The sequence below is a fragment of the Camelus dromedarius genome, chromosome 7, assembly GCF_036321535.1.
Source record: "Camelus dromedarius isolate mCamDro1 chromosome 7, mCamDro1.pat, whole genome shotgun sequence".
Taxonomy (NCBI): domain Eukaryota; kingdom Metazoa; phylum Chordata; class Mammalia; order Artiodactyla; family Camelidae; genus Camelus; species Camelus dromedarius.
The window spans coordinates 33,512,465-33,534,615 of NC_087442.1; the positions used below are offsets into that span (position 1 = coordinate 33,512,465).

General features: G+C 38.5%; 1 protein-coding gene across 11 annotated transcripts in view; it reads left to right on the top strand.

Annotated features, from left to right (window-relative positions):
• Positions 1-354: 354 nt before the first annotated feature.
• The window catches only part of IMMP2L (inner mitochondrial membrane peptidase subunit 2), a 929,241-nt gene continuing 907,444 nt past the window's right edge, over positions 355-22,151 (top strand). For 8 of the 11 annotated variants that reach the window (XM_064487436.1, XM_064487435.1, XM_031455215.2 and 5 more), the window contains exons 1-2: positions 355-407; positions 945-1,017. The gene's annotated coding sequence lies outside the window, so the exon portion shown is untranslated. Of the gene's footprint in view, positions 408-462; positions 610-944; positions 1,018-1,901; positions 1,971-22,151 lie in introns of those variants that run through there. The other 3 variants (XM_064487434.1, XM_064487432.1, XM_064487433.1) reach the window with 3 other exon arrangements.

The window sequence follows — 22,151 nt, forward strand, 5'->3', positions numbered from 1 at the left end:
CGCGGAAAGGAGGAGTCCAGCTGGGAGAGCCCTAGGAAGGCAGTTTGCCATTATGTGAACTTAAAGCAACTTCTTGGGTCTTGGTTTTCTCATCTGTAAAACAAAAGGAGGGGATGAAGACAGTTTCCTAGATTTTCAACTCTTTGCTGCCCTGTCCGCCTTTAGTATGGTGCAGAGCTCGGAGCAAGTGCTGAATAATTGCTTGCTAAGCGAGTGTTATTTTTGATCTATCTGTTGGAGATCCAGGCCGGGTTTTGAACCTATCCCGCGCAGGCGCAGGAGGGCCGCTTTACCGGCGGGGGCGGAGCTTCGTGCGGCTCCCGCGCGCAGGGGGCGGGGGCGGAGCTTGCCACCGGCGGAGGGCGGGGCCCGCGCGGGGACTTCCCTTAGGCTGAGCTGCGCAGCGGGTGCGGAGGGCGGGACGGGGTCCGGGGGTGGCTGAGGGGCTGTGAGGTCGGTGGGGGTGGGCAGGCGCGCTGCAGCCGCCGCCACCTGGTGGTCCCCAGGGCTTGGGACCCTTCCGGGGAAGGTGGCCCTAGACGGGGGGCAGGCGTTTCTGGGAGGCGGAAGGCTGCTTGGCCACAGGTCCTGAGGCGAACGCGAGCATGTGTGCGTGCGCGTGTTTATCTGAGGTGGACCCTGGCCCCCCCCCCCCCCCCCCGCGCGCTAACTCGGGTCGAAACCCGGAGTCCAGAGGCGGCGACACCGATCTTGGAGCCTACCCGCTCCTCCCTGACGAGCGGGTGCCCCTAAATTGCGCCCTCTTTTCGTCTGCCCCCGTCCCCCCGAAAAGGGGACAACTCTGGCCCAAGTCCCAGCCGGGAGGGAGCGCTGTGGAGACGCGCTGCCTTCTGTCTGAAGAGTTGGGCAGGTGGTGGGAGTTCCTGAGGCTTGAACTTCAGGGTTTTAAAACACCTGTTTGTCTCTGTCATTTTTACTTTTAGGGTTTTGGCCAAATTGGGCGAGGGCACAAAATAACCACTTACCCCTTCTCACCGAGGAGGAACGGGAGAAAGGGTAAGTAAGGAATGGTCAGGGGTGGAAGGAGCTAGGACTTCATCCTCAGAGAGAGCGAGCGAGCGCGCGCGCGAGGGAGAGACAGACTAGACCCAGAGCTGCCTTTGGGGGATCTTGGGGCCAAATTCCTCCTTTTCGTCAGGAACCTGAGCCCCACCTTCAGGGGTCACAAGCTCCAAGCCCAAAACTGTTTTTCAGATGGAGTTCGTATAGTTGACTAGGACTAACAGCTGCGTGGGTCCCTTTTAGCCGCTTGACCTGGCAGAAAACTGTCTTACCGTTCACCTCTGGAATGTTGGGCCTGTGGTTGTCCGTCTCAGGCTCATATCTCTTAGCTAGCTTTGACTAATCTCTGAGACTGTAGTGTTAAAGAATTTTGGCTCTCTTTGATTATTAACCCGAAATTCTCCTCAGGATTTTTTTTTTTTAATTCAGCAGCTATATATTGATCATTCATTACATGTGAGATACCATGGTAGGCATTTAACCTGAGGTAACTTCTGTCACAAAGTGAAACATATCAGTAAGGCTTCTTCCCACTTTTTTTTTTTTAATTGAAGTATAGTTGATTTACAATGTTTCATGTGTACAACGAAGTGATTCAGTTATACACATACTTTTTTTTCAGTTTCTTTTTCTTTATAGGTTATTACAAGATATTGAATATAGTTCCCTGTACTACGCAGTAGATCCTTGCTCCCTTCCAAGGATCTTTACATTTTAAAAGGGGATTCCTGTAAAAATCCATTAGGACTCCAAAGCAAAAAGTTAATAGCAACATCACAAGTGTTGAAGTTTTTTTGGGATCTTTTCTGAAGCTTATAGTGGAGGGTACTTTGGGAGTAAGTAATTACCACACTGGACCTCTTTCTCTTGACTTTCAGCTGATACCCTTCACCAGCATTCTGTTAACTTCTGAAAAGTTGCCAAACAGCACATTGAAGTCTTTGAAGGTTTGCTATGATTTTCAGTGTGGGCTCTTTTAATGATTCTTCTGTGCGACTTTTCCATCACTTCCCCTATCCACCACTCCCTCTGTCCCTCCTATTAGCGAAATGAAACACAGCTGCTCTTAGAAGTTTGGGAACACCTTGTGCATCCTGTATGTCACATATGCAGAAACATTTTAAATTAGTTAAAATTCAGGTAAGCCACGTTCTTGGATACTTACAGGAAAACTTGAATTGCCCTCTATGTCATCTTGACACTGGCTGCTTTTGCCCTGAACCTGCCTTCTTATTTATTTGTGATCAGTTAGAAGATGGCCACATAATGTACTTTATGAAAAATTAGAAAATTGTAACTGGCAATAGGTTGATTTATTGATTCTGTAGATATTTATCTTTTTTTTTAAATCAAAGTACTTTGATATAAGTAGGATGGTGAGAATGAGGAGATGGAGATAGCCATTTGGGAGCAGGCCTTTTACCAGTTTCTGTGGATTTTCTGAATAGTTAAGTATTAATGTACACGGCCTTCCCTCTACTACTAATATGGTGCAGTGTTCTGGGAGAACACTGTTATTTTCCTGCTTTTCTGATACTTTCAAAAATAAACTTTCAAGGATGGCTGACCATGGTGATTTGTGTCCTGTAATGAATAGTGTTATAGTCATTTTCCAGTGTCATAAATGTATTGAACCAGTGTAATAACTAGATAAGGATAATTTTTTGGACTGTTTCATAAAGATGACCAAAGATTAGAAAGCACAGGCAATGTTAAGGAAGATGCACTTGGGAAAATAAATACTAAAGCAGACTGTTAACTTGCATGAGTTTCTCTACATTTAATCTCATTTTTTAAAATTGAAATGAAAAAAAGGTGTCTTTCTGGTTACAAAGTTTATATCAGGTTAAAAAAGTTATTTAAAATTAAATCTTGCAGGGATTATATAAAAGGTCGAAAGGGAGTCTCATATGAAATCAGTCTCAAGTGACCACTGTTTGTTAAAATTATACATTTCTGCCTTTTACCTCCATATTCTTGGCTATTACCGCCACTCTTTCTTTGTTCCACTCAGATCCTTATGGAGAAGTAGCATGCCTGTTATAGTCTTTTAGACATGGATGTGAATCCTGACTCTTATTATATTAGCTCTGCTGCTGTAGGCCAAGTAACACTTCTTTGCTCCTTAATTTCTCATCTGTCAAAATCAAACAATGAGTATATGAAAAAGAAAGTGTCAAAAACAGTGCCTGGCATAGAGATACTGTTAATTTTCCTCCCTGTTTCTCTATCTGGTAACCCACTGTCTTTTGATCTTTCTTGTGATTGTGGAAAGCAATCTAGTATTTATTTTCCGAAAAGTGCTAAGCCTCCCGGGTATTTGCATTTTCACAGGTGATCACCTGTTCTATCTGATCCTGGAATTTCTGGGACGAGGACTGACAGACACCGATTCCGCCATCAGGTCATTCCACAGGCCTGCGGAAAGAGTGTCGGCTTGAAAAATGAAGGGCAGGGGTTTCTATCATGTGTTCAAAAAGCTCTGACACTGTTGCCGAAGTGAGAAAGATGTACTACCACATTGAGCTGAGTGCTTAAAGTTAGGATTTCTATTTCAGAAATGTCCTTTGGTTTAGAAGAATTACAATAAAAATGCTGATGCTTCATGTCCAAACTGTCATGATTTTGCCAAGTTGTGAGTTTAATATACAGCTAAGCTCTGTATTTAGTGTGGCTAATACTGCTCTGGAAGCCAAGAAAGACAAGTCCACAGACATCTGATTTCACACCAGACATCTGGTTTCACTTTGCTAAGGACTACGTTTTGTCAGTAGATTATAGGCATATCAGCGGTACTGCTGTAGTTTGTGGCATTTCTGTCATAAGCTCTGGGCTGTAGGGTTTAGTGTGATGTTTTATTCAAATGACAGTGCACTGTAAATGAGCACCTGGTCAGATAAGCACATTTCCCACAGGTGTCTTCTCGTGTCATTGTTCTTACAAGTTAGCAAGGCGAAATGGTTTCTATCCTTGGTGATTTTTTTTTTTTTTTTTTTGTGAAAGAAATACATTCTTAAAGGAAAGCCTCACTTAAGAAGCTTTTGTATTCCCAAAACTCATTTCCAAGACCACTTTTGTTTGTCCTGTTACACAATGTATTTATAGGAATCCAATAACAAATAGCATTTAGACTTCCAGGCCAGGACCCCAGGCTTTGTTAACTCTTTGTGTACCACTGTGTGTTAGTGGTCCTGTAGACTCTGACCAACATGGCTAATGGTGTTTTGGAGACTAGTGTATTCTGAGTTCCAACCTAGAATAGCTGGACCACATCCCTCTCTGTTTTGAGATGGTCAGGGCTGTAGAAATACTCTGGAGACTGTCATTCCTGGGCTCTTGGGCTGGCTGTATCATGGCTTAGCTGTGTGACCTTGGATACAAATTCCTTGTCTCGGAAATGAGTAATTTGTAATTACTCATGGTTACTGGGAGATTTAGTGAGTGTTTGTAAAGTAGCACTGTATCTGGTACAAAAAAGTCCCTAGTAGATAGCAGTTTCATTTTTTTTCCTCTAAGGTCCTGGTCACCAGAACAAAGACTACCCCCCCATATCCCAGACTTGTGGCTCTAGCTGAAGGGAATTACCCATGAAAGCTGGGATTTGGTAGTGGGACTGGGAAGGGTATGGGGAATAAAGGCAAAGGGGAGGAGTGGTGAACTGAGAGAAGAAGGTGCCCATCTTTTGCTCATTCCAAGGGCTTAGGCTGATAAATTACTTGGCTCAGAAAGAACCACCTTTATCTCTGAACTTTCTGTTAGTCTTTCGTCAGCTGCTCCATTGGAGACTCTTACCTCCTTATTGCCTACTTAGTCCTTTGATAAATTCTTTTCTTCATCACCTTGATACTATCTGAATAACCATGTATTTCTATTTTTTTTAATGGGTGGGACTTAATGATAGATGTTCATACTTCCTTAAAATCTGGATTTTTTTTCCTATACTTAAAGTCCAGGTGATCATATCTTTTCATTGGCCTACAGTTTATTCATTAATTCCTTTCTTTCTTTTTTCTTATTTTCCATATGTTTTGTGCATCAAACTAGTGCTGAGGATATAAAGATGAAAAGTCACTTTCCTTGACCAAGGAGCTTTTAATCTAGTAGGACATTAGACGTCTTGTCCAACGGTTCCAATGTTGTGTGCTGTTTGCTGTAATGGAGATATGTACACACACCAAGGAAGCCTAGCAGAAGCTCCTGGTCCCTGACAGGAATGCCATAGAAGGGCTTTAGCTGTGGTTGTATTTGAGCTGAGTCTGGAAAGCTGAGTAGGGGTGGGCAGGTTGACATGCAGCCCAGAGCATTTCCAGATGGAGCTAATAGTATGAGTAGTTGTGTGGCATATGAGAGCATAATGTGTCCAGGGAACGACACGTAGGTCATTATATTTGAATCTGAAGGGCAAAGTCAGGAGTGAAAGGAGATGAAACTGGAAAGCTAATTCATTCAGGGTACATGTCCTATCCCATGTGTAGAGTGAGCCACTGAATGATTGTGAGTGACAGGAAAGATCGCTGTCAAAGCAGTGTGCTGGGTAGATTGGGGTGGAGTTGGGTGGGGATGTGGGGTTGTGGGGAGATTGGGGGCTGAGAGGACAGTGCACTTAGTGTGGTTAACAGGAAGTTGAGAGCATAGATAAAGGCAGAAACAGTGGGGCTACTCAGAAGTGAGAACATTTAGGAAAATATTTAGGAGGAGGGAGAACTGGCTAGTCTTTGCGACTCTTTGACTTTAAAAGGATTGGGAGAGCAAGGCTGCTAGAATGACTGCCAGGGTTCTGGGTACTGAGAGGGAAGAGAGAGGAGGGTGCAATCTGAGGGGAAAGGTGATGAGTTCGGTTTAGACATGTGTTTAATGTGCTTGTGGGGTGTATCATTGGTGAGTTGAGGCATCTAGGAGGCAATTGGATATAGGATCCTGGAGCATCACAAGAGTTGTGGAGGCTGGAGATACAGATTTCTGAGTGCTTAACCATATGGACAGTTGAAGGCATGGTTAAAGGTAAAAGTGCTCAGAGGAACTGCTTAGGAAGAGAAGAGAAAAGGACTGGGAGTAAGTCTTAGAGGATACAGAAATTTTAGGAACAAACCAAGAAAAAGAAAGATGTAAGGATGCCAAAGGAGAATGGTCAGAGAGACTGGGAGAAAAGAGAAAGCAAAACTCTACAGCTCAGGACAGTTTCAAGAAGTAGAACCCAGTTAAAATTTAAAGCTACGAACTGTCAAGTCTAATGAAGATAGTCAGGTGCCTGTTAGAAGTCATTGGTTGGAATGGTGGGCCTGACACTGCTCTCCTCTGGGCGAAGGGATGGATGGAAGGGGAGGAAATGAGGGTAGAGTAGGTGGGCTTAGGTTCCTCCTCAGAAATTCTGACTTCCCTGGTCTTCAGTCCAGAATTTAAAAGCTCTATTGCAAATATAGTTACCTGTAATTGCTGTTCTTTGCCACACTTTCTTGTGAATGAACATCAGGTGGTCCCTTTGTTTACCTAATCGTCCCTTAAAAAAATTCATACCTGATCTCCCCTTTGAATGTCTCATTTATTCCCATTCATCCTACTCATTCCTGGCCTAGAGTTCCACTGCTGTCTTGCTCTCACCACTTCTGGCCTTTTTGCATACATTATTCTCTAACCTAACATGCTTGTGGGGGGAAAAATCCCCTTTCTTTTATTAAAAGTTGAAAAATTTCAAAAGAGTGTCTACTAGGAGGCCAAGGGGGAAATAACCATATCAAATATAAAAGAGTCATACAATTCAGCAAACACTTTTTAATATCTGCTATCTTCAAGGCCCTGGATACAAAGATATATAAGATAGGAAGGATAAACAAGGTAGGAACCCTGTCCTTAAGGAACCCCCAGGCCACTAAGAGAAATAGATGTGTAAATAAATGCCTTGTGCAATGTGTGCTATGTAGAGGTAGAGTTCAGGGTAAGATAGATGCAAAAAAAAAGGGACTTCTTTATTTTGTGTGATCGTGAAGGCTTCACAGAGGAGGTGATGCTCAAGTTAGAGCTTGCAGTGGAGTTAAGGTATGGGGTGATGAGGTTCAGGGAGTGGGATCAGGGGAATAAAATATTCCTTGGTGGCCCCATGATAGCACAGAACGGGTTTGAGTTTCCCAACTCCTCTTCCTTCTTGTTCTACTTCATTTATTTCAAGGTATCTTTGTCTTAGGGGATAAGGATGTTTTAGTTTACATGTGGAGATGTCTCTTCTTTCTGTGAATTTATCACCACTGGTTTATTATATATTAGATGGCTAAAGCAGGTCAAAGCAATTACATCAGAATTTCTAGAGGATGATGTCCAGTTGCTGGTAATTTTCAAAGTGCCCCAGGCATTCAAAGTAGAGAACCACCAGCTGACGCATGGGACAGAAGAAAAGTCTGGAATTTGGAGCTAAAAAATTGTAGGTTGAATTCTTGTAGTTCCTTTTAATAACTCTGCGTCCTTAGTTAAGTTACTTAGACTTTTCTAAGCCCTATCATCTTCTGGAAAATGGGGATGGTAGTATACCTGTCCTGCCCATCTTGTAAGATCATGTGGGTCAAAGGGGGTGATTGTTCGAAGGGATACTACTTGTAGATGTGGTTGTCACAGTGAAATGCTCTGTCAACCTTCTCCAGGAGTAGACAGGCCAAGAGCCAGCCACCTTGCTCTGCAAGATAGTAACCATTTTATGGATTGGGATTTAATATTTCACCATGGTGAGCATTTTGATGATACAATGTTAACTGTTTAGTATTTAAAATGTTATAAATATGTTAGGTTTTTATGTTTCAAAATTATATTTAAAAAAAACGCCAGAATTCTTATGGAAGATCACAGAAACCTCACAGAGTACCATGGAGGGTCACAGATTCAGTTATACTGCAGGTCTCATCATATCTGTTAAGTATGTGGGGACCTGTGCTGTGTCTCTGTACTGTGGGAAGCCTGATGTGTTAGTGCTGGTCATGTAATCATATAGGAATGATCATTCTTGTGATATCATAACTTACTTAACTTGAGAACTGGTATTATTTAATGACAAGGAAATGGAATCTAAAGCCTAGAGACTGAGTTCCAGACATAGTTGAAGTACTCATTCCTGTGTGGTAGTAGGTAAGTCAGCCTCTGAGCCTTGAATGTAAAATTAAGATGCATTAGTTCTCTTGCTTTGTAACATATCAAAAACTTAGTGGCTGAAAATAGCAATGATTGCTGTTCTTATGTTCTTATGGTTTCTGTGGGTCCAAAATTTAGGTTCTTCTGTCTGGGTCTCATGAGGTTGCCTTTAGATGCCATGTAGGGGTGCAGTTAATGGAAGGCGTGCCTGGGGCTAAAAGAGCCACTTCCATGTGGCTGGCAAGTGGTGTTGGCAGCTTGGTGTGTCTCCACGAGTGGTTTTCCATGAGGCTTTTCTCACTGTGGTTTCCCCAAAGTGAGATACCTGAGACCAAAGTCTCTTCAATGTCCCCCAGCACCTTTACCCTCATGCTTGGTACTTTGTTGGTGATTAATTGGTATTTGCTGAACTGAGTTGGATCGCTGGTGAAGCTCCAGCCTTTGTGCCTCCACTGAAGCTTCAGATGCAGGGGATCATTTTTGCCTAGGTGGTGGCAGTGATGGTGGTGGCTCCTGTCAGTACCATTTTTAAATCTGTCTTATGGGTCCCTGACTTGCCACTAGAGCCCTTAGCCTCTCCTAAATGACTCAGATTTTTGGATCTGCCAGGTGCTTAGCCTGGCCTCCTCTGTGATGACCAGAGCAAACCAGCAAACAAACAAGCACACATGCCACAGTCATTCTGTGTGACAGTTTCAAAATCTCACTGAACCTCTGCTCAGTTTGGTAACTCATAGCATGTTTCTGACTTCTGAGATTAAAATTACCCAGAAGATAAAAGTATACATCTTTTCTTCCGTGTAATAAGTCATAATAATTTAATCTTTGCAATTTTATCCAAAAGTTTATTCTGAGAACTAGGTTTTTGTAACAGCACTTTGACACAGACACATTTATATATCTTCTGTTGAAAAATGTTTGTAGCATTTACAGTCATCTTTTGAAAAATCATCTTGCTTGTGGCTGGAGGACACATTATAAACACATTATCAAGGTCTAGTTTTAGAATTGTGTTCAGCAAAGCCATTTTTTATTTTTTTTATCATTATTTTTTATTTCTTTCATTCTTTTTTTTATTGATTTATAATCATTTTACAATGTTGTGTCAAATTCCAGTGTAGAGCACAACATTTCAGTCATACACAAACAAATATATATTCATTGTCACATTTTTTTCTCTGTGAGCTACCATAAGATCTTGTGTATATTTCCCTGTGCTATACAGTATAATCTTGTTTATCTATTCTACAATTTTGAAATCCTGTCTATCCCTTACCACCCTCTGCCCCCTTGGCAACCACAAGTTTGTATTCTATGTCTATGAGTCTATTTATGTTTTGTATTTATGCTTGGTTTTTTTGTTTTTTGTTTTTTGTTTTTTGATTTTTGTTTTTGTTTTTGTTTTTAGATTCCACATATGAGCGATCTCAAATGGTATTTTTCTTTCTCTTTTGGGCTTACTTCACTTAGAATGACATTCTCCAGGAGCATCCATGTTGCTGCAAATGGCGTTATGTTGTCGGTTTTTATGGCTGAGTAGTACTCCATTGTATAAATATACCACATCTTCTTTATCCAGTCATCCGTTGATGGACATTTAGCAAAGCCATTTTTTAAAGACAGGAAATGTTTGTAAGATTGTGTTTTGTATTTTAGGATAATGTAATTTCATATGATTTTCGTGTTATGTAGACCAGTAAGTTAAGAGCATCTCAGGATTATTTTCTTCTATCTACACTCCCTTGTAGATTTTCCTGCAGATTTCCCTTGTTAGGAATTCTTTGCCTTCTTAGCCACTATCTGCCTTCTCCATCTTGTCTGTTCTTAATATTTCCCCTGTCTTTGGACTTAGTCTCCCGATGACATCACGTTAGAGGGTGAACAGACTGCAAGGGGAGGGGCAGGGCAAGCATTGGGAGATGCAGCAGCCAGTGTGTAAAGCAGAGCCTCTCGGATGGAAGGTGGGGGTTGATGGCCAAGGGTGTTCTTTACTAAATGAGAAGCAGCAATTGAAAAGATTAGAGTAGCCACAGATCATTTACCTTAATTTACTTTAATAGATTTTATTTTTTAGAGTAATTTTAGGTTCATGGCAATTTTAGGTTCATGGCAACATTAAGTGGAAAGTACAGAGATTTCCCATATGCTGCTCATCCCCACACATGCAGAGCCTTCTCCCATTATCAACATCACTTACCAGAACAGTACATTTATGATAATTGATAAATCTACATTGACAAATCATTATTACCTAAAGTTCATAGTTTACATTAGGATTCACTCTTGGTGTTGTGACAAAGGTTTGGACAAATGTATAATATCGTGTATTCACTGTTACAGTATCACACAGAGTAGTTTCACTGCCCTAGAAATCCACTCTGCTGTGCCAGTTCATCCTTCCCTGACCGCAGATCTTTTTACTTGTCTCCATAGTTTGGCCTTTTCCAGAATGTCATATACTTAGAATCTGTCTGTCTGTCTGTCTATATATCCATCCATCCATATAATATGTAGCCACTTTGCCTAAATTTTTAGTTTGCCTGGTATAGCAAATTATTTACAAAGCTTCTGGTATTTTTCCAAGAGCTTATTTGTTTAATAGTTGCTTTAATAAGAGTTTTATTGATGTCAGATTTAAATACTCAATAATTATTATTTGGTTTTATTAAATAATAACTATTTACTATTATTATCTAGAGCAGTTTGAAGCACTTTATGAGCTAATTGGCTTGTGATTTTTATGAGTCTCACTCTTTCTCGTGGGTAAGAGAAGTACAATAGTCTGAACAAATGTGTTATGATAATAGATTAGAAGATTAATAGTTTGAGACATGTCTGGTGTATATGAGTGGATGATATTAATACTCTAAACATTTTATTAAAACTTTTATTTTGAAATTAAAAATAGGCATTAAATATAAATTTCTAGACATTAAAGTGGTTATGTATAGTGAAAAGAATATGGAATGGGGTTATGAAGACTTATTTGAGTGCTAGCTCTACTATCAGCTATGTGAACATGAACTTTTGGTCTCTGACTTTCATTTTCTTTTGGGAAAATGCAGATAACATGTATTTTTTTTTTTTTTAGTTTTGTAAAAAAGTAATCAAGGGAAATAGTGATTTGAGGCTAGGAAGGCACTACTGCTGAAAAGATGCTTATTTAGCTGTGCCTGTGGGGGAAATAAAACTGCATTTTCCATCTGAATATATCTTATTGATTAAGTCAGCTTGTGTCTTCTTATGAAAGGTATACACTTTGGGATGTTCTGCTTGTGTGCTTGACTCCTAATCTTATTTATTATCTAGATGTCAGCTTGAAATGTTAGTACTCTTTCCAAAAGCATAAATTATAGTGCCACATTCTGTGTAAAGTCAGAGACACATTATTTCCTGTTTATGGTGAGAAAAAGGCTTGATTCTCAAGCTCTTATGACCATTCTCTGTGTGGTTGAAGCCACTAGGGCAGGGGAGAGTTTGGTAGAAAAATTCTGGGGAGAGAGAATAAAAATAGTCCTGTGAAGTTGAAGTCCTGAGGCAGGTGATATATTAAATACAATTCTATTTTTCAATCAAAATGTCCCTCTAGCTTAAAATACTTAGAGGTATGGTCAGTGACATACTAATGAATTAAAATAAAGAAAACTACACTCCTGAATTTGAGAATGCTTGACAGAGCTTAATTAGTACAAGACAAAACTGTAATAGTCATTTCCTGTCAGTACAGTTGACATCTTTATTATATTGCAATCTCAACTTGTTGTGTCTTTACTAATTCATGGTGTTTTAAGAGGATTAATCTGACAAGTGTATAGCATTAGTTGAAAGGTAGAGGGAGTAATGAAAAGTAGACCAATTGGGAAGCTATAATTTACTTGCAAGGTAGTGAGGGTTTTCACTATGATAATTGTGGGAACAGTAAGAGATGCTCAGAAAACACTGAAGAAGAGAATGATGAAGCCTGACTATATGAGAATTCTGCATTGCCAAAAACAGAATTAAAAAAACTATATCAAAAAGCAAAGAAAGATACAGTAGGAAGAAGATTTGCAGTTTATATCATAGGAAAAGGGATATTTCATAAATATATAAAAACCACTAACAACTCAATGGGAAAAAAACCAACAATCAAAGAGAAGAATGGACAAATATATGAAAGAATATGAATAGACAGTTTATATAAGAGAAAAAGCAAAATAAATCTTCAGTGAGATACTCTTTTTTTAACCTATCAAATTGGGAAACAAAGTTTGAAAACATGAGGTGTTATTGAGGGTACAGGGAAATAGGTAATGTCATTATTGCCAATAAATGTAGGAATTTTTGCAGTTTTCATTGCGACCAATTTGGAAATAGTTATCAAAACTTAAAACTACATATTATTTGATTCCCCTACTGGAATTTAACCCACAGATCTTGTACTTGTATGAACTAATATATATTTAAGGATATTTTTGGCAGCAATTGGAAACAAATGCTCATCCTTAGAGGACTGGATAAATTATGGTACATGTAGTAGAATATTTAGTAGTCATTAAAAAGAATAAGGCAGTTTATATATACTTAGATGGAATAATAAATCAAAAAGGCGAGGTGCAGGAGAGTGGGTATTAGTAGGTTACTATTTTGGAGCAGACTAAATCAAGATACATATTTTCTTGTATATGCACAGAATATCTCTGGAGGGAATTATAAGAAAATGGAAAATGCCTTTGGAGAACAAGGAAGGGAAGGAATCTCATTTTCCATTGTATACCCCATTTTGGATATCTTGAATTTTTTATTTTACAAAAATAAATTCAAAAAAGAAGAAACATCTTCAACTCAAAATGTATTTCTGTATTATAGCCAACTCTGAAGAATTAGGGAATAGAAAAATGAATCAAAAAGAACTCTGTGGTTCATATATCTGATGAGGGATTAATATTCAGAGTATATAAAAACTTGCAACTCAACAACAAAAACAAACTAAAAAATGAGCAGAGGACTTGAAGATAAGCACATGAAAAGCACAGATCACTAGTCATTAGGGAAACACACACTCATTAGAATAGCTATTATTAAAAAAAAAGTAATAAGTGATGGTGAGGATATGGAGAAATTGGAAACCTTATACACTTAGTGAGAATGTAAAATGCTGCAGCCATTTTGCATGGTCACTAAGACCCGTGTTCGTAGCAGCATTATTCATAACAGCCAAAAGATGGGAGCAACCCAAGTGTCCATGGGTGGATGAATGGATAAACAAAATGTGGTATATTCATACAACAGAATTTTATTCAGCTTTAAAGAGGAAGGAGGTTCTGACACAAGCTACAAGATGGATGGACCTTGAGGACATTATGCTAACCAAAATAAGCCAGTCACAGGAAAACAAATACTGTATGATTCCATGTATATGAGGTACCTAGAGTAGTCAAGTTCATAGAGACAGAAAGTAGAAAGATGGGTGCCAGGGGCTGGGGCTAGGTGGGAATTGGGGAGATGTTGTTTAGTGGATATAGAGTTTCAGATGAAGTGCAAGATGAAGTGTTCTGGAGGTTGGTTACACGACAATGTGAATATACTTATCTCTACTGAACCAGATACTTAAAAATGGTTAAGATAGTAAATTTTATACATGTATACTTTACTATAGTTAAAAAAAAGATAATATAATCCAACCCCCCCAAAAAGAATACTGTGGTATGGAAGTAGGGAAGAGGAATACGTAATTAAATGGCTATAATTCAGAATATAGTGTGTCCAAAATGAGGTAAACAAAGCTTTGGGGGTGGCATAGGATGGGATGTAGCTAAGGGAGGTTGCCTGTGACTTCACACAAGAGGCGGTGATATTTTGAGCTGGTATTAGAATGTTTTATATTTATTAAGTATTTATTGGGTAGAGAGGGTAGAAAGAAATTCCAGACTGAAGGAGTAGCACAAGTAAACGCATACACAGAGACAGGGAAGGTAAAGGGTACCATCATAGAACAGAATACGATGATGCTGGAAAAGAAGCAGGACAGATTCTTGATGTCTTTGAATGGACCACAGAAGTTGGACTTTGTCAACGTCTAGTCACAAAAGGTTTTGAATTGGGTTGTATCATGGTCTACCTTTTAGAAAGGTATATTTTTAGGAAGGACGTAGGGTAGTGTGAGAGGTAAGGAGATTACTTAGGAGCCTGTGGAGATTCTGTGGGCTCTTTCAATGTAGCCATCTTGTAGGACTGTGCCTTTGCTTTACCGCAGTGGCCATAAATGCCTCTCTTGTCAAACAAGATGGGATGAATTCTGTCTGAATATACTGCTCAAGGTTGACTCTGGGAAATTAAGATGTGGTCAAAAGAGGTCTCTTGGAATTTGTAGGAAGCCTCTGTGGGCAGAGCTGACCAACCAGGCATAGTTGTTTCCTTCTTGGTTTTCTCCTAATGTTATAAAATACGTTGTCCTTTTGCTTTGGGAGTATGAGGGAGATAGAACCAGAGTGCCTGATTTCTGGGTGTTGTAGACTTCTTTGTTCTTGGTGGTGTATCTTATTCTGTCTCTCAGAATAAGAGAGGGGGTTGGGGTTTTTGCCTTTTTCGTACTTGAGTTTGTCTTGGTCTTGTCTTGTTTGGGGTGTAAACCACTCTCAGGGCTACTTCAATCCTTCTGCTGTTTTGTTTCTTGCCAAGTTGATTCTGCCTATTTCATCCTTAGAGTTACCAGTTACATTCCTTTCTCTGTAAAAAGCCAAAATATATTATTTTTACATACATTGGATGTAAGCCTTCTCTCCCCAACTGCTTTTCTCTCACCTTGTTTTGCTTCTCTGTTAGAGTATAGATTGAGTCCCAGAGGCCATCTTTTTAAAGTTTTCTTCCAGCCAATGGAGCAGAGTATGTTTAGTACATAAAAAGCCAAAGAAATATTCCAAAGTTTTTCCCTGAAAAAGTCAGTGTACAATATAAATTCATTGGGCCTTATTGATTTTCTCTGACAGGTGAGGTATCTAATTTAGTTGCTTTGTTGATGTGTCACTGTTTTGTCTCTTCATGCTGTAACCTTGTTCTTCCACTCTTTGCATTAAAGAAATATGAACTGAATTCATAGAGTTGATAGAAACTGTACTCAATTTCAAAGATAGATTTTGTCCTTTAGCCAAGTATTAGATTGCTCAGTTTGTTTCCTTGAACTCTTTTTCTTCCTAATTCTCAAGTGTTAAAAGCAATGGGATATACACATCCACACTATTTAGTAAAGGGGGATGGGGTGGATTCTGAATTTATTTGTCTTGCTAATTTTTCTCCCTTGCTAGGAGAGGTGCAGAAAAAAAAAAGTCTGAGTAAAAGTATTTTTTGATCAGCTTCTACTGAAAATACTTAAAATAGTCCAAAGGGAAAGAGATATTCTCAAGGATTGCTACTTGATTATGAAATAAAAAATTATGAGTGGCGATTTAGCTGAAGTGTGATTCTCTTGGGGAAAATTTGTCATCCTATTAGCATTGATTTGCATATCTTCTCACAAATGTATGATTGGATCTGAAGACAGAAGACTATATTTGCTCTCATTCAAAATTTAATTTTATGGTAATACCGACTACCTAATTATTATCTTTGCTTAAAGTATCTTTGACTGAGGAGCCTGGTTGGTTAGAAGATATACTGTTGAGACCAGTGCCTTGGGATTAATCAAGGGTGGTCTAATTGGCTCACAGAGAGGCCTCATCTTGGCCTTCTGCCCCATAAATATTTTTGTTCTCAAGCAAACTAATGTGGATAAATTGGAGGAGAATTAGTCAAAATAGCAGGCCCTACCAGGTGCAGGAGGTGACTGGGCTAAGGTTACATCAGCTTTGTACTTGAAAAGTAGAGCAGACTAATAGGGTTATGAGTGTTTGATAGATAATGTAACTACTGTGGAAAAAATGGTAGTTTGAAATTAATTGCAGTTTTTGTTTAAAACACGTGGTTGATTTTTAAAGTACTTTCTTCTGTATTTGCTTTTACATTTGCTACAAATATTACACATGGAAATTATGCTTTAAATGCTGTAAAAGGTTTTTCCAGTATTAACTAAATGATTATGGAAAATGTTACACTTTAAAGGTCATGTTGATTTTGTGGCATTTCCAATTTTACATTTTACACATATATTTGAATTGGTTTAGCTCCTTGTTGAGTGTTTAAAGATCTGGGTTATAAGTGTAGAAGGGAAATGGCAAAAGGGCACAATGTTTTGGATTGCACCTATCTTTTAGCTTCCTTTTGTTTCAAAAGTGGAGTTTCAAATTCTAAGAGGTAATTCAGCAGGCTGAAAGGATGGCAGGATAATAAGGGCTTTCAGTACTGGTTAAATCCAAAGACAACTCTAATCATATTTTTCTATTAATTGATGTTATGTGTAGATTTGTACTTTTCTTCCTTTTGTACCTCTTCCTCATTTGAAAATTTATTATAAATGAATAAGAATTGAGTATTTAACTTTTATATAGTAAATTAAACTAATTGCATGTTTAGATGCTCTTCAGATTGCATCTGGATGCTGTAATAGCAGTTATGCAATCAATAACTCATCCCGCTCTGTGTTTGCTGGGAGTGGTGAATGTCTGTTGGGTGTGGTGAGTAACTGGGAGGCAGTGGAGCACAGTGCTTAAGCGCACAGGCCAAGGGGTCAAATAATCCGGATTCAGCTCTGCTACTTACTATCCGTGTGACCTTAGGAAGATTACTCAGATACTCTGAGCATCAGTTTACATCTTTTAAATGGAATAAAAATAGCATTAATGTAGGGATTAATTTATGTAATTAGAATAACATTTTTATTGTAATAGCACTGATACAGTAAAATACTATTTTAGACAACACAAAATGAATATTCTTGACTTGACTGAAATTTTTGTTTCATTAGTTTCACAAAATTGTTTTTACAGTTTTTCTTTCTTTTTCCAAATAATGCTTCTTTCAGAGTTTATAGATTTGATAATCTTTTGTGGAAGGATGCTTTTGACTGTATTGTGTGAGTGGCCAGTCACTCTATCTTTATTAAAAATGAAACAAAACCTCACTGTTCTGTTAGCAAGGAATTTTTTTGCAACTATTTAGTATTGGTAGTGAAGTTAACACCTAAAAGGAAGCAAAATGTTGGTATAATTTTGGCAAAGGAAAAATAACATTTGACTATTTCTTGGGGGACTCTGTTTTCTCCATCTCACTTCTAAAACTGACTTTCATCTGTGATTTTATCATGGCTCATTTAGCTAGACAAGAAGCAGCAAAATTGCCACCTTTCTTTTTAATAAACTGGATAACACATTTCTTGGCTATGGAAAGGTCTTTATACCTAGTATATTTGCAGAACAAAGCTACATTAGGTTCTGAAAAACTTCATTATTCAAAACTGATAGATATTAATTTAAGTTGCTTTACATTTCTATATGGCTCATATATTTTTATTTACCTTGTATATTCCTCCAAATCTATCAAAATTATTACTAGATTTTCTTTCTAAGTCATTTATTGTAACAACCATTGTGATGTCTCTAGTATCATTTGATGCTGGTAAGACAATAAAAATAAGTTTCTTATAAAACTGGAAAGATCAGGGAATTATTCTCAGGGCCCCTGAGCTGTTGATTAAGTTGAGAAAACCTATTTGGTGACCAATATGAAAGTAATTTAGTTTCATATTATTACTGGTGCTTCTTTGCAAATGAGGTTATACTTATCTTTGCTGCTGAAAGCAAGAATATATTAGAAGTTTCCCCAAGTGTGTGTGTTGTCCTGTACTGTCCAATCAGGCACTTGATGTGTGTTTGTTAAATGAACACAGGTATGAAGTAAAGATGGGATGAGAAATTTAATAGTGTCATCATTAGAACTGACATAGTTTTATGAGGATGTTAACCTTGCAGAAGTCAGAAATGGTCTTGGAGCACAGGTGCAATGGTGATGATGATGGCAGGTACCATGAAAGACAGGCAAATTTTAATAGCAGGAGGAAGGGGCCATTCCATGGATTTCTGATATAGAAGGTAAAGGCCTGAAGTTAGTCTCATAGAATCATAGATAGTTGGAGCAAAGAACCTTACAGGTAATCTACTCAAGTGGATGAAATGAATTGCCTAGTCCTCAGCATAGCTTGAATCCAAGTTTTCTGATTTCTAATTTGTTACTGAGCATGGAGAGAGAAGAAAAGGCTGAACTCTAGAACAGGATTGGCGTTTGGTTCTTTGGGAGTGACACATGCATGAAGGTACTATCAGGTGAAGTGGGTGGCTCTCAAAATAGCCTGTGCTGTTCAGTTTCTCCATTCTGCTCCTTACTAGTAGTGAAAGGAATGGGGTATCTAATAAAATCATACCAAACTTTTTCCATCAACATTGTAAATGGGTGGTAAGGCAAACCACATCTAAACTAAAACATACAGCCAAGAAATATTTATTTAGCATCTGCAAATTCTTAGTAAAATCTCAGATCTTTGGGGTGGATAGGTAGGAATGAGACATGGTACTTCCTCTTAGGTGGCTTACAATCTAATTGAGAAGAATGGACATATCTGTAAAAGATAATTAACAAAGCTGGGTGGCAGATGAGGGTGTTGCTAGTACATGCCAGAGTTGTTTGGGGGTGGAAGGTGGCTCTGTGGGTCAGAGTACTCTTGTAAGTTTTCCCAGAAGAGGTGAATATTAGTTGGTTGTTTCTGTTAACTTAAATAAGGAAGCTGTTAGAATGATGTGGCTCTAATGTCATGGTGACCGAATTAAGCCAAAATCTAAGGCAGTAAGTGCTGTGTAGTTACAAATGGAAACCTAAGGACAGCCTAAATGGCCAACGAGGCTTTCAGCTGTAGCCGTTCAGTAATTTCCTTGCTTTGCTTCCTTATCTGTTCAAAAGTCTCTCTGTACTCAGTGGAGCCTTCTATCTTTCGGTTTGGTATTGCCCTATTCTAATTGATTTTTGCTCAAATAAACTCTTAACATTTTAACATGCCTCAGTTTCTCTTTTAACACCTCTCAACTCAGTAGATCTTATGAATAATTATATGTGTTCAGTTCTAATGGTTTTGGATTCACCTGACTTATTGTTGCAGAGTTGGGACTTGATTGCAGGTGTCTCCCTGACTTCCGGTATGTACCATTCCACATTCCCCATGCTGTTGTGCTTAGGACAGCAGAAGGTTTCTGTTGGAGGGAATCCCATTTCTGCTTCTCATCCGTGAGCTTTTTCACTAGGAGATCACGTTCGACTGACTGGTCTTCTGAATGTTGTGTGACGGAGCACCCCAGATTTCAGTTACCCGGTTGCCCTGTTTGCTTCTTGCAAATAACTAAAATTGCTAGTTAAATGTGGGTTTGGTGCAATTTTCCATTTAAAGTGATCTTTTTACTAAGACAATATTGAAGTGAGATGGGATATTTGTCGACAGTACATGAAACATAGCGGCAGCTGGCATTTCCAGGGGGCTTTTCTGTTGTTCAATTAGATTATTTTGGTATTCTATGCTATGAATCGTTAGCTTGAAGATTGGTACATAAATAATGCCATTAAACATTATAAGATAAATAAATTTAGAACCAGCTGCATCAGAGAATAAATATACTTCTCAAAACCCATATTGTTTTCTCTCTACCTGAATATTTCTGCATTCAAATAGTGTTTCTCATTTTAGCACGAATAAGAGCCTATAAACCTGACAGAGATGAATTTACTCTAAACAAAAAAAATGAAAGACATTAAGGCATGAATTACAGAGTGTGAGCCTCAATCCACTGCTGATTCTTTCTGGTGGTGGTTTTTAACCTTTTCCTCTTTCTTTTTCTTATTTTAATGTAGTGAGCTCTTCAAGGAAAATCTTTTTTGGAATTCTATTATTAAAAAGAACCATGACAGATAAAAGCAGAGTAGCTCTGATTGAAGCTGGGTGTCTGGGCTCAGAGCTCTTCTCCCTTAGTGCCTGCTCCCTTTGGCCCTGAAGCCTCTAGGGAATCCCGAGGACACTGTGGAGCACGGATTGAAAAACACTGCTTTTAAGGAAACACAAGCTAAATACTTTCTCAAAGTAAGCTGTTAACTGAAAAGAAAATTCTTAATGTCTTAGAGTTGAATAGGTTATGAAAAATTACTTGATTCTTGTTACCCATCTTTACTACCTTTAGACTTGAGTGCTGTGCTACAATTTATTGAAGAAGAAAGCACCAAAGGAAGTCAACCTCTTGAAGTTTTATACACACACACACACACACACACACACACACACACACACACACGTATATGTATAATTCTTTAAAAAGCCACTTTCTCCATCAATATCTTTAGCTGCCAAGTAGAACTATTAGGTGAGAGATGGGGATAATCGGATAGACATATGTACACGCATTTTGTTGCCTGTGGTAGGACGATGCCTTTTTCCCAACATATGCCTCCCTAACATCTATCACATTCTGAATATAATGTAGATAATTTACACAGACAGGGCATTTTCAGGTTAGCTGACCAAAATAATTACTTAAACATTATTTTTAATAGTAAATTATTGGAATTGATCTATTAATTTCTTCATTGAAACTATATTGAATATTTGACACTTCTGTGCAAGGCACTAAAGTATGGCAGTGAACAAGTGTCCCTGCCCTCACAGAACTCATAGGCGATTGGAGGTAAGATTAAGAAAATCGGGTGTGATACATACTATGCTAAGGGAAGCAAAGGATTTTATGGGGACACAGCGGAGGGGCATCTAATTCAGACTTAGAGGTAGGGTGGACTTCTCAGTGGAGTGACATTTAAGCAAACTTGAAAGATGAATAAGAGGTGGCCAAGACAAAGAAAGGTGGGAAGAGTGATGAAGACAGAAGGGAGAATATACTTAAGGATCCAGAGATAAGTAAAAGCATGACACATTCTGGAAATTGCATGTGGCTGGATTTGACTGGAGCATGATGTGCTAATGAAAGAGAAGGAGTAATGAAACTAGGGACCTAATCATATTTAGCTCTGTGTGCTAAATCTAAGGAGCTTGGTTTTAGGCTATAGGAGATGAAAAGTTATTGAAGGATTTCAAGCCAGAGAAATTATGGTTTGTATTTTTTCAGGAGAGGGCACTTTGGCTAACTACCATGTTGACCTTGGGGCAGCTGTTTGGATGATAGAATCATTTTCTGAAAGGAAAAGGACCAAGGAGTATAAAATACTGTGTAGTTTGTCTTTCCATAACATCCCCAATTGCCTCTCTCTTTTATGAAATCTGTCTTTCTTCATTTTATTTTTATGGCCCTCTTAACCTTATCACAAGACTAGAGTAATTCAAAAGAACAGTGGTTAATGTTCAGTATCTATATAGGTACACAGATATGTCTTCATTCTTTCAGTATAGAAACTGGTATGATGCTCAGTACATAATAGGTATTCAATAGAAGTCTATTGACATGAAAGGAAATGTTTATTGACATGAAATACTGAAGGAAGCGATGCCAACTCAGTTCTCTTTTTTGGTCATCATTACTCTGCTCCCCTTCAGTGTTCTTTAGGTTTAGATAATTTCAACGCCAGCTGTTTCTTAAACATGCAAGAGTCCAATCATTGTGTACTAGTACTAATGATCATTGCTAAGACTGTACATTTTAAATAGTTCAGATTCACAATTTGCATTTCTTTATCAGCACTCTCAGCTTCCGTGGATAGCTTACCATAGTGGAGAGCCTTGAAGCCAGTAAATAAGACTTTCCACTTGCCAGCATGTAAACTAATTTACATTACAGAAATATCTGTTGTAGCAGAAGAGATTAATGTTAATTTGCTTTACTATATAAAGATAATATATACCCATTATTGAGAATTTACATAATATGGAAAAGTATAAAGAAGAAAGTAAAAATCCCTTGACTACCAGTAAATACTACTGTCATTTGTGTGCCTGTTGTTTCTCACCTAACCTCTTTTAATGATGATGATGATGATGATGATGATGATGATGATGATGATGAGTGTGTGTATAAAATTTTACATGAGTTCATATTTTACTTAGAGTTTTACAACTTCTTTTCAGAACA